The following is a 13221-nucleotide window of genomic DNA, read 5'->3' on the forward strand; positions in this document are numbered from 1 at the left end:
TCATACACCCAGCCAAATCCTCTCACTCCATTAATCCTTTCCTCAAAACCCAGGTTTTCCAAGGAACCTTTTCAGATGAACACTGAGCCCACAGACCACCCTGCTCATGAGTTGATGCATATCTTGTTTTATTGAATATATGTCTGCTGCTTGAGTATCTGCTTAGTTTTCACCAGAAACTTTAAATGTATACCCTATATTCTCTATAATTCCTATTACTAGGGTATGTATGCAATAAATGCTAAACACACAGCCGAGCCCAAATTTTCTAAATGTTCATTAGCCCTTCATTTGTGAAGAGCACTGAGTTTTGCTATTTACCAAAGGATTAGGAAATTTGAATCTATAAAAACAAAGCAATTATGAATACATGACATAGGTAAAGAAAATCTGGTAATATTTAAGAATGTAAGGAGACAAGTATATAAATGTATATATATCTTGGTATATCTGTAAAAATAGAGGTTGTTCGTACTACACAGAAAGAACACATGTGCTTTATAAATATATATCAGTCCTTTTTAGGTAGATAAAAAGCAAGTTATTTCAGACATGTTACAGATGGTGTTTGGTGGTAAAATGACACTCCTGCTTAAGGAAAATAATTAGATGTCTTTCTTATTTTAAACTAAATTTTGGGATCGTTCCTGGCATCATGAGCCAAGGAATGTGGGCAGCCTCTAGAAACTGGACTGAAAGAGGCAAGGAAACAGATTTGCCCTAGAGCCTCTGGAGGGAACGCAGACATGCTGACCGAGATTTTAGCCCAGTGAAACCCATCTCATATTTCTGACCTCCAGAATGGTAAGATAATGAATTTCTATTGTTTTGAGCCACAAAGTTTGAGGCAATTGTAACTGCAGGAACAGGAAACTAATACAAATGCTAACTAAAGATATTATTTTGCTCATTAGCTCCTGCCCATTAAGTTAAGAAATGAGGCAACCTAGAGTTATGTTTCTGTGCTGAGATACGCCTTATGAAGAAATTATATATATTCAGGAATTCAGAAGAAAAAGATGAAGCAGGAAATGTATGCTTCTCCCTAAATCAGATGTTTTCCTTTTCAGGCTGTATAAAACGCTTGCCTCGTGTGTGTGGCCTGTGCAGTCATATAGGGCCTCAGGCTTGCAAAGGCCCCATACTTGTTTCATTGCTTTGCTATTCTGTGTTGAAATTCTTTGTAATTTTTAAATAAGGGGACCTGCAAATTATGTAATTGCTCATGGCTGAAGACTTACTATTTTACAAAGTTATTTTTTAATATGATATTCACTTCAGAAATCCAAAACAAAAGAGATAGCACTTTACAACAACAAAATAGAGAAAAAGGAGAAAAGGAAGAAAAAATTTTATGTAATATCCCCACAAAATTTGCTGTGTATATAATCTCCCTCTCCTCCACCAAATCTTAATATTGGCATTTATATAGACAATTATTATGATAGCTCATGGTCACTTGCTATCAGATAGTTTAAGAAAGTGAACTGTATTTCTTTACTCTCAATTCAATTGGAGAACAGAATTTTGTGAAATAATTAAAATGCTCCAAAAAACTGAAGAACTTCTGTGTAGCATGTAGAATTACACATTTAAGACTATAAAATGCCATCCTAGGAACATAAGCACAAAATTTGAATAAAAAAATATTTAAAAAGGAATAAATCACAACTAAATAAAATCAGTGGGGAAAATTATTGGATGATATTTGTGTAACATAACTATACATTACAGAACCATGTATCATCATCATCAAAAACTTTTATAGGCAATTCTACACTTACTTCATAAAGCATTCTAGATTTCAGAAATCCTATGCTAGACAGAAATCTTTTTTTATTAACAATGAAAGACTATTCCCATTAGCTGGCACTTGGTGGAATCTATATTTCAAATGGAATATTAAAATCTACTGGTGAAGCAAAGGCCAGCAAATATGGCATAAAAATTATTTATATATATTCAAAAACCATATGTGCATTACCATTAAATGTCATTTTTTTATATCATAGCGAAAATGAATAATTCATAAGTGTAACGTTAAATTAATAAAGAAAAATATTCCTTTAGAATCCTTCTTGGAAATTGCATGAGTGATTGTTGCTTTAGAAATGCAAAATAGAGATCACTTATTTGACAACAGTACAAATTACTAATATTTATAAATATTTGTAATCAACTTAGCTGACTAATAAAGTTAGTTTTCAAATCAATCAAGAATTAAAGGAAAATATTATATTTGGTTGAAAGCTAACAGAAATTCTGTACTTCAAAATATTGCCTAGTATGTTCCTGAAATCAGTATGCTATGATTGAACAATCATTGATTCAAGGAAAAAAAAAAAAAAAAGATATGGGTTTGACAGCTAGTTTGTTTGTTTTTTCTGTGTGGACTTGTGCAAGTCATTTTATATTTGGGCTTTGGTTTTTTTGTTTTTTTTTTTTTTTAATCATCTACAGACAAGAGAGCTGGACCAATTCATTTCTAAGGTGTCTCAACTGATTTCAATATTGATTTCAAGAGAATTTCTGAAAGAGGAAGTTATTGCTAATATGACCAGTTTAAGAATAAATTATGGGAGCATGGAAGTGAGATACCTGCTTTTAAAATTTGATTAATTCTAGAATGAGAATAAATATGAACATTTTATGGATTCAGAAATGAACTAAAGAATTGCTCTAAAATTTAAGTTTCTTAGAGACATTTGTGGTACAGATCCATAGTTGACTCAGGCACAAATCTGTTATCTTATAAATACAGTAATAAGTAAAAAGTCACTACTCTGTTAGAAATGTTTCCATTAATCTTTGAGAACAGTTTGCCTGCCTTTTTATTCTAATATAGTCTTAGTTTAAGAATCATCTTTTTGTTGTCAGAAATCTAGCATCCAATTGACAGATTGTTTATTTTTTTTCACCAGAGTCAGGAAGGACATTTTTAAATGAATTATAAAAATCTCATCTTGAATAAAACGTCTTTTTTTTTTTCCTGGCTATTTAAAACAAGACTTAAAAAAATGTTTATTTGACTTTAGGAAGCATTTTACAATGTCCGCCTAAATAAAGTCCATGCATTTTAGCCTGTCATTCAAGAACCTATGCAACCTGGCGCCAACCTATCTTTAGAGCTTTATCTCTTACTATCCGATTTGACACATCCCAAACTGCTAAACTCTTTACTTCCCTAAATATGTTTCTCTGATTACCTGTCTTTGCCTTCCAAGGCCTTCCTTGGAATGCCTTCCAAGGTCTCTTTATATTTCTAAAGTTTAACGGACTCCCCAAACTCAAATCTAGCACTAGGTTATTAATAAAAATGCCTGAAATCCTGTGGCTCTCCTGCATCCCCATCCTTCTTTGCCACATAAATGTCAGAAATTATCTCACATTTATCTGCAATTCTAAGAAAAAAATTTGTATCACTTAGATTGTTTATCACATCTAAACATATAGCAAGGAAATTTGCACACATTAGCTCCTGACAAGGCTGACAGTGCCTTAAAGCCAGAAATCCTATCTTTTAGCTATTTTTATTGCCCACCTCATCAAGCATGTCTTAGTTTGCGAATGAACATACACACAAAATAATATGTGCATAAATAAGTGCATATAAATTGTATAAGGGAATGGGAAGAGGTCCTGTTGCTTCAATTTTAATACTATTCTAGGCTAAAGTAGGCAGTCTTTTAACATCATTGTTCAATTAGAATTGCTTATATAGTCTTAAATTATCCAATATAGCTTTTTTTAGGCTGTCTCAAGAAGATTTTATACAAAAGTAAGAAACAGGCAGTTAAAAAACTCCACTCTTTGAAACGCTTACTATCATAGAGGACAAGTCATTACCCTTTAAATCCCTCTCCCACGACTTATCCCAAGGCGGTAATAATGTTTTATTATTTAAATAGAGATTTATATTTTCAAAGCACTTTAGAGCCATTAATTTGTTAAGTCAAACAACATACAGTAGAACAAGGTGAGTGTGATTAAATGTATTTGACAGATAGGAAAACATCAGCAATGCCAAAGTAGTTTTTCACAGCCAGTGGCAGTCCCCAGTTTCCTTGAAGTCTAAAACAGTAATTAGCCCGTGATATAAACAGCCAAACAGCAGGCCTGCCTTACGTATTTCATTTTCAGTTATTCTTCATTTCCATGGCCAAACAGAATTAGGAGCAAACCTTGTGTTAATAATGCTTAATTCAAATATATCACTAATTACAAAGTAAAGTTTTAAACTTTTACTGTATCATTGTTGAGAAAAGAGCTATTCTCTGCTTTTAATATACATGTGGAGAAATTCTGATCAATAATCAAGGAATTGAATTCTCTAAATAATACTGAAAAAATAATAGTATCTGCATTAATGAAATGTTATAGTGAAAGTCATTTGTTCTGAGTTGAAGAACAATCTCTCAAAAAGCGTTTTGATTTCTTATTTTATCTCTAAAATTATGTGATCATGTATACATATGTATAGGATCAAAATATCTCATCTAAAATAGAATTTACTTCAGGCATACAAATATTTACCAAAGACAAGTTTGTTTTATTTTGTTTTGTTTTTATTACCAAAGATAACTTTTCCTGTTAAAATACTAATCCCTTTCTTGTCAATGCAAAATTAATTTGAAAAGTAGATTTTCTCCTTTATCTTCAAACTTGTGATTTGGGGCAATGTGATAATAAATTATTTAACGTTATTTTCTCTCTACTTTTGGACCAAATGAATCTCCAGAGAAATTGTCTGTACCTCATTGGTGTCTCTGGAATGTAATGTTATTTTATCCCAGTGGGATGAGGGTTTTTCACCTTTATTTATGGCTGGCATTTTTATGTTTTTGACTCAGGCAACCACTCTCTCACTATGAAGCCAATGCTATTCCTGAGAGAAGTTAAGATAATTTACTATTGTTGGACCTATTTTTCACTCACCCTGATGCAAAGAATGAGACACATGACTCCTGTTAGTGTCAATCCTAGTGATCCATAATGTAAAAATCGGGACTTTGCATAAAAAGCATCTGCTTCCTTTGATCCAAACCTTAAAAGTGTTTGCACATGCCCATATACTTGGCCACTGGTTCACAGGCACAACCCAAGTGGGAATTCAGAAATCTGGGCAGAAGATAGAACCAATCCATATAATTTTTGATAAAAAATGGCCTTCTGCACCAGGAAGGATCTATATAGGCTGTGGACCCTACGCATTTTAAACGCTCTGTTAATTCTTCCTTTGGATTTATTATGTAAATACAACAAAAGCATTGAGGGTTGATAACAAATCAGTGATTAGAATATACTGATAATTATTTAAATTGTTCATGCTTATTCACATCAATTTCTTTGCAAATCCAGGGATCATTTTTTAGTATCACCTCAGTCATTGTCACATATACACAAAAGAAATAACACTTGTAGCCCCCCCACAAATGCGGAATACGTAACAGAGCAACTTAGTCAGAAATGACTGATACAGACACCTCTATATAGAAACATGAGGCTCATCCTCCAAAGAAACAAACACAGGTTAAACTTCTAATGTCTTCAAATCCACTCTCCTTTCAAGTATCTGGAGAGAGTGAGAGTGCAGGGGTCAAACCTACATCTGTGTCTAATTATTAGACACTGTACTGGGATACCCCGGAAACCTTTTTTCCTTCAAGTTACAGCATATGTTATGCTTAAAGGTGGAAAGGCTATTTTCTTGCTCCACAACGCTGAAAATCCAGGCCTCTTGCCTCATTTAGGTACTTTGATGTTTTCATTGGCATTGGGGCTTCTAGAGGAATTGATTTAAGTTTTAGCATAATGATTTCTTTAAATGGAAAAATAATTGACAAATGGTTGGCTCAGTCTTTAAAAAGATACATGAAGGAGTGGCAACTTTTCCAACTTTTTAAAATAGTAGTACAGTCTTCCAAATCATAATTCTAAATAGCTAAAGAAAGTAGAGATAAATCAATAGAATCATATGAAAATTCACTTTATTTATGGCATACATATGTATACTATACAGATGTATGTTTGCATGTATGTACACTTTGGAAGTAGGAAGCACATGAGGTATGCAAGTTTCTTCTTGAAATTGCATGTACTGTTTAGTGACTTCAGTGTTTAACAGCTGCTTTCATTACATAGTAAAATCCACGAGGCACTAATCACTGAAGATTACCTTTAGGTAAAGTAATAATAGCACCCTGACCTATGCAGTTAGCCTTTCCACTTGTTTGGACCATACAGTGAATTTGAATGCAAAGTGGAAATGAAACTAAGCATCTGGAGAACATTCCTACCCCATGGTTACTATATCTTCCTTCATCTCCCTCAGCACCAAAGCACATTGGGTTGAGGTTTAAACATATCCACGTTTTGACATTAACTTTCTATAATATGGAGGATAAAGCATGGATTATTTTTCAATGAATTCTGAACTATACGATAATTAGCTCTAAATAAAAGAAGCTTATAAATTAGAGGCTCTTTCCTACTCTCTCCTGGAAATGGCCAAACAAGTTCTAACATTTAACACTGCATTAGCTGTCACGTCTCCTTTGGTTCCATTTAGCTGTGACCGTTTTCAGACTTTCTTTGTTTTTGATGACTTAGTCAGGTTTGAGTTGCACTGAACAGACATTTTGCAGAATGTCCCTCAGTTGGGACTTGTCTGATGTTTTCCTTACAATTAGACTGAGATTATGAATTTTGGGAAGGAAGAGACACAGGAAAAGTGCCATTCTTATCAAATCTTAAGGGCACATGCTGTCAACATGACTTATTACTGTTGATTTTGATACAGGTGGACTGGCCAAAGTAGTGTTGGTCAGGTTTCTGCACTATAATGCTACTCTTTTCCCTCTTTCCCATACTGTATTCTGAAAGAAAGTCACTATGCATAGCCCACACCTAAGGAGAGGGAAATTATGCTCCAGCTCACATTTAAAACAGAGAATCTACATAAATTATAGAATTATGGAATTCTTCTGCATGAGAGATTTTTCTGTTCATCTCCATTTATTTATTTATTCAATCATTTATTTATATCATTGTGGACTCATGGGTATTTATTTTATACCTTAGGTTATAATCCAACACTACTTTATTTTATGGTTCAAATTGTTCTAGATTTGATCATTAGGAACTCTTTTACATGTCTCCCGAGTCTCTTTGGCATATTCCCAATTTATTTTTTTTTAAATCACTTTCTTACTTCCTAGCACAAGATGCTCCAGGCTAATCTTGCGTATTTCCTATCCCACTCCTGAAAGCAGCCATTTCTCCATGGAGCCCTGGATTTTTTGGTTGGAGAATGATATTAGAAACCAGTATCTGGGCACTATATGTGGATTTCTTTTTGATCTGGAAATTTAGATACACGTTTAATGAAATCTTGAGTAAAGATATGTACAGATATATATACTATCTGCTTTTCTGTTACTTTCACTGAAACAAGACATTTCAGCTCACCCCCAGTTTAAAAGTGATACAGCCATCTTTAAATATCACAAAGCAGAAATGATCTTTTCTGTTACATTAAACATCTTTGATATCCAAAGGTAATGTTGGAGAACATTTTCTGAAATCACATCATGTTCTCATGACCATTTTAATCTTCAGTCATGACATTTTTAGTTTCTTGTCACCATAGAAATGAAACTCCTAGACGGAATGCCCTGATTTATGTGAGGAAAAGCAAAATTAATTTTAAGAATGTTGCACAGATTATGATCCTAAAGTACTTTGAAATTTGGAATAATCAGGCAACTGCCAAGGAACTGCAAATCATTTTAGGGTATGTTGTAAATACGTCATAATTTGAAGTTAGCTTTTTAATGTCTATATTTTTAGAGTGATAAATCACTGCCAACATCACCATCATTATCATTCCTACAGAGAAGCCGAACTGGTTTGGAAACATCTCACTCACTATTGAGCGCAGCAGGAAGACAGGGAAAGAATTATATACAGAGATGAACTTGGCCTTTTCAACAGTTTAATGCACTGACATCCTCTTTGCTCACCACATCCCAATAGATCTATCCTAATTTCTCTTTTATTTATCGTATTCCCCTTTCACATTGAACTGCAAGTGGTGTGCTGGCCCAACCTTGCCTAGGATTGATATAAAGTGCTATTTGCATTGAAATACAAAAGTTTTCTAGGAACTTAACACATCTTTTTCTTTTTTTTCCCAGCCCTAATTTTGTTATCGTAGAGTTGGGCAGCATTTTAAAATAACTCAAACATTAATATTTTGCTTAGATAGTTTCTATCATTTTCATTATTTGGTCCTAATGCCTATGAAGTAATTTGAAATTTTTATAGAAGACTTTTTCCCATAAGAAAACCCAAAGCTCAGAGTTACTAAGTAATTTCCTTAAGCTTTTAAACAGCATTAGTGATAATTTTAGGGGTGGGTTTTTCCCTTCGGGAAAAAAAGTGGCATATATGGGACAGGAAATGTAGCAGTCCTTGGGTATGAGAAAGAGGGGAAGCTTCCTCTGCTCACAGAGTTGGACCAAGGAATTCAGGAGAAGTGACTAATTCTGGGCAGCATAAATCTGAGATTGGAAAATACTCAAGATTTTCCCGGACAAGTGAGGGGAAGGGAGGTGTCAGCATAAAGGATGGGGTGGAGTGGGGTGGAGACAGGCTGGAGGTAGTAGAGAACATGTCTGGTGCATATTAACTGAAGAGGATTGCCTAACTAAAGTAGCTTTTAAATTGGGAGTCTAGGGCATAGATGAGTGAAGTATCAGCATAATGCTTTCCCACCTTCCAGGTAGAGAAACCACAATCTCATCAGTGACTCTAGTGGTACACTAGGTCACCGAAATATTTTTGTTCTATCGATAGGGCCACTCAAGCTTCATATCCTCAGCTGTCAGTGATGGTGCATGTCCAGGTTAATGAGATTCTTTAGCAATGGGACAAGAACCACACGATACGGCTGGGTCATCTGTGTTCCAACAGTTACATGTATTATATATGGATAACATTAACTTTCATATACTAAAGGAATGTCCCTGAAATTTGACTCATATGTTAATTTATGTCTCCAAAGTATAACAAAGTCCTCTGCACAGGCGGAGATATTAAGGTAAAACCTTATCCTTCAGACAATAATATTTAAAAAGGGAGAAAAAATAGAAGTAGCAGAGAGAAACTATAGTTATCCAGTGTATTAGTTCCCTATGGCTGCTGTAACAAAGCACCACAAATCGGGTGACTTCAAGCAACGTACATTTAATCTCTCACAGCCTTCTCTGGAGGCTAGAAGTCCAAATCAAGGTGTTGGCAGCCTCTAGGGTGGGATCCTTCCTTGTCCCTTCCATCTTTTGGTAGCCCCAGGTGTTCCTTGGCTTGTGTTAGCATAATTCGAATTTATGCTCCTATCTTCACATTGCTGTCTTCCCCCTGCATCTGTGTCTTTGTGTACAAATTTCCTTCTCTGTTATAAGGACACTGGTCATATTGGAGTAGTGACAGCCTAATCCAGGATGACCTCATCTTAACTAACTACATGTGCAAAGACCCTCTTTCCTACTAAAGTCACATTTACAGGTGCCATAGGGTTAAGACTTGAACATGCCTTCTGGGAAGAACTAATTCAATCCACAACACCACAGTCTGTGTAGATAGTTAGACAGGAATAGATTCATTGATTCAGTCTGAAGTTGATGCACTCTTTTGGATTCAATGAAATCTTATTTTTCTTCACTATATCATGATTTAAATTCTAGCAACAAGTGTACATTGACATATGCATAAATTCCAATTAAATCAATTGAAGTTTTTCAGAGATATGAAAGTAACTAGTCTCACTTACCTGTGGCTATTATTATTATTTCTATCAAAAGGACACAATAATAGTAGTTAAACACTAGAGAAAGTCAATTGAAGTATTTTGTTAAAGAAGATAATAATTTGTTTTCTTCTCTTATTAATTAAAGCATCGAAACAGATTTTCTCTGTGGTGGTGGTATCATTTTTATGAGAAAATTTAAAAGTGGATCTCAAAATATTTAACTTTTCATTTACAAGATATTTTTCTCTTTCTTTCAACAAGAATATACTGAACAAAAAATATTTTGAGCATCATGTTTAGCATGACGAAGAATAGAGATAAATGAGGCACCACAGTTACTAATAGGATGAGATAATGCAAATAACTCAAGTGCAAGGTTGAATGCAGGTGTTATAAGAGAGGGGGCGACATCATGGGGGCAAAGGCGTGGAAGAAAAGATCAGGATATGGAGCCAGAATAATATGAAGTCCAAGCTCCAGTCACTAGCTTTGTGATCATGAGAAAATCTAGGGTCTGAGTTTCATTTTACTCATTTTTAGAATGAGAATTTTATGTGGAATAAGGAGAATAAACACTTTTTATATAGCCCAGAATAAACTGAAAAGTGCTGCAAAAATGAAAGCTGATAGGTTTTCAAAGGATGGGTATGGTGATTCTATTAATTTGTTATGATTAGAAATATATTCTTTTCTCACAGGTGTGCATGCATTTGCCAAAGAAGTGATGCTGGAGGTTGGATGAATTGCACCTGCAGGAAGCATAAAAATTGGCATTTCCAGAGAAGGAAATGTGGGAAAAGGCATGGGTATTGCTAAGTGCCCATTAAAGTTTGAGAAACATGGAGTGATTGTATTTGGCTACAGAATGTGAACCACAAAAACAGGATTAGTGGAAATCAAGTTGTAAAGACAGGCTGAGGTGGTGATGCCAGGGCCTTACAGACATGATAAAGCAATGAGAATGCAATTTTAAATATCATATGTAACTGTGAAATGGTTTGTGACATCGCCTATTCTGAATAAATGGAAGGCACACCTGATGACAGCACTAAGGGTGAACTGGAGGACAGAGCAAATAGAGGGTGGAGCAGACTGCAATCATCTGGGTGAATTTGAAATCAAGTATGATCAGTATAATCAGACAGTGACAGCGTGAGAGACACCGATGACTCTGGTTCCAAATCATTAGCTAAGACATCCCTCACTCCAGACCTCTGCACCTCTGTATTTTGCCACCAAATACAAACTTCCAACTGCTGGTCCTAAAAGCATCTCAAATTCAACAAATTAAATGTATTATCTTCTCTAGATTTGCTTCTCCTCCATGCAACTCTCTCCCCCATCTGAACCCTCCTCTCTCATTTAGGCCATGTCTTAAATTTAGGCCTTCGCCATCACCTTCCTACATTACTGCAAGTGCTTCCCTGCTTCCAGGCTCTCATCTCTCCACACCTCCCCTCTCCCCACCTCTCTCTCTCACCAGGTTTATTGAGATACAATTTATAAACAGTAAAATTGACTCCTTTTAAAAGGTCTGCAGTTCAATGAGTTTTGACAACCAAAGATAGCCACACGATCACCTCAGAAAATACAGTAAATTTCTATCAACCAGAAAGTTCGCCCATACTCCTTTGTAGTCAGCCCCACCCCTTATCCCGTCCCTGGCTTCATCTACTTTTACTAGGTCAGCAGCATTGCTGCCAAAGTGCACTTTCTAAAATGCAAATCTCTTTGCTTAGGAGTCTTTCAATGACTTCCCGTTACATAAAGATTATAGTCCCACCCCTTAGTATGTACGCTAAGAGTCTTCATGATCTGATTCCATGCTCCTCTCCAGTCTCATATTTTCCCTCCTCCATAATGTACTACCACTTTCAAACTTTAAAAATTTTTCCATTTTATCTTTCCTTTTTTTTTTACCTCTATCTCTTTTTAAATAAATATTAGATGTTCTGTGATATATATGTCTCTTACTGCAGTGTACCTTTAAATCAAGCTATACATCTTCATGTATGAGAGTGACTCCCATTTTCTCCTTTCCTGTCCTTTGTAAGTTATTGTTATATAAATTATTTCTACATATATTATTTCTATGTATATTATTTCTACATATTATTTCTATGATTATTTCTCCATATATTAACCTAAGTCCTATTATTTTTGCTTTGAACAATTATCTTTTAAAGACAATTTTTAAAATTATAAGACCATTTATGATTATATGCACATTTTCCATCCAGTGCTCACCATTCCTTTCTGTATTTGGTGTCATTTTCCTTCAACCTGAACAATTATTTTTACATTTCTTGTAGTGTAGATCAACTAAAAAATTCTCTCACTATTGCTTATCTTAAAATGTCAATTTTGCATTAATTTTTGAAGGATAGTTCTCTAAATATAGAATTCTAAGTTGAAAGCTATTTTTCTCTTTTGTCCCTTTAAAGATGACATGATGACACCCCTACCCCACCCTTTAGGTGAGGGGCTTTGCATTGTTTCTGATGGGAAATCAGTGGTATTTTTTTCTTCAGGATGCTTCTGCGATTTCCCCTTTATGATTGGCTATCAACAATTTGAATATAATGTGCCTTGGTTCAGTTTTCCTGTGTGTTTATTCTGCTTGTGTTTACTGTGGTCCTTGGATAGGTGGGTTCATATTTTTCATCAAATTTGGAAACCTCTAAGCTAATGCTGCCTCAAATATTATTTCTTCCCCCACCTCCACTATATTTTGGACTACAATTATACACACATTAAAGCACTTTATAACATCCTGCTTTTCATGGAGGCTCAGATTTTTTTCCCCCTTTCCTTTTCTCTCCATGCTTCTGTTTGCATAGCTTCTATTTTCTTTCCCTCAGGTTCACAGATTTTTTTCATGCCACATTTTTAAGTCATATATGCTACATAGAGAATAAAAATGAGAAGAATCAATTATGGAGGTAGGAGGAAGTACAAACCCTAGTGGTGGTTTTACATAATCTGTGTATTGTATATTCTTCAGAAACGTCAAATCTATGACCTCTTTTCATATTGCATTATTGGAACAGCTGGCTGTAGTTGAGTTCTTCTACATTCCAAATGCTTTCTGACTACTAAAGCTCTGGGGAGAAGCTAGAATGGCACAGCACTGAACACATATTTGTTTTAATAGTGACAGCCACACAAAGCCAGAAGAGGAGATGGGAGACAAGGTACTGCTTGTTAGTGACAGCAGCTGTTAAGAAAGGCAACATTGTGAGGAAATAGGTCAAACTTTATGGGAAAATGTTAGCATGTCCAATTCCAGTTTAACTTAAGCACTGGGATGCCTTGCACCCTGAAAGGTATGGTATTTACTTCCTAGTAATTGCCATCAAAGGTTTGCTAAAAAACCATATGCTATACATTAAAGAACTACATGTTTCAGTATT

General features: G+C 34.9%; 1 long non-coding RNA gene across 1 annotated transcript; it reads left to right on the plus strand.

Moving 5' to 3' along the window:
* Positions 1-694: 694 nt before the first annotated feature.
* On the plus strand, positions 695-10569 carry LOC119535091. The gene is made up of 2 exons (XR_005217163.1): positions 695-804; positions 10507-10569. It is a non-coding gene; the product is annotated as an uncharacterized LOC119535091 (long non-coding RNA).
* The last annotated feature ends 2652 nt before the right edge of the window (positions 10570-13221 follow it).

Source organism: Choloepus didactylus, chromosome 5 (assembly GCF_015220235.1).
Source record: "Choloepus didactylus isolate mChoDid1 chromosome 5, mChoDid1.pri, whole genome shotgun sequence".
In the NCBI taxonomy this organism is placed as follows: domain Eukaryota; kingdom Metazoa; phylum Chordata; class Mammalia; order Pilosa; family Megalonychidae; genus Choloepus; species Choloepus didactylus.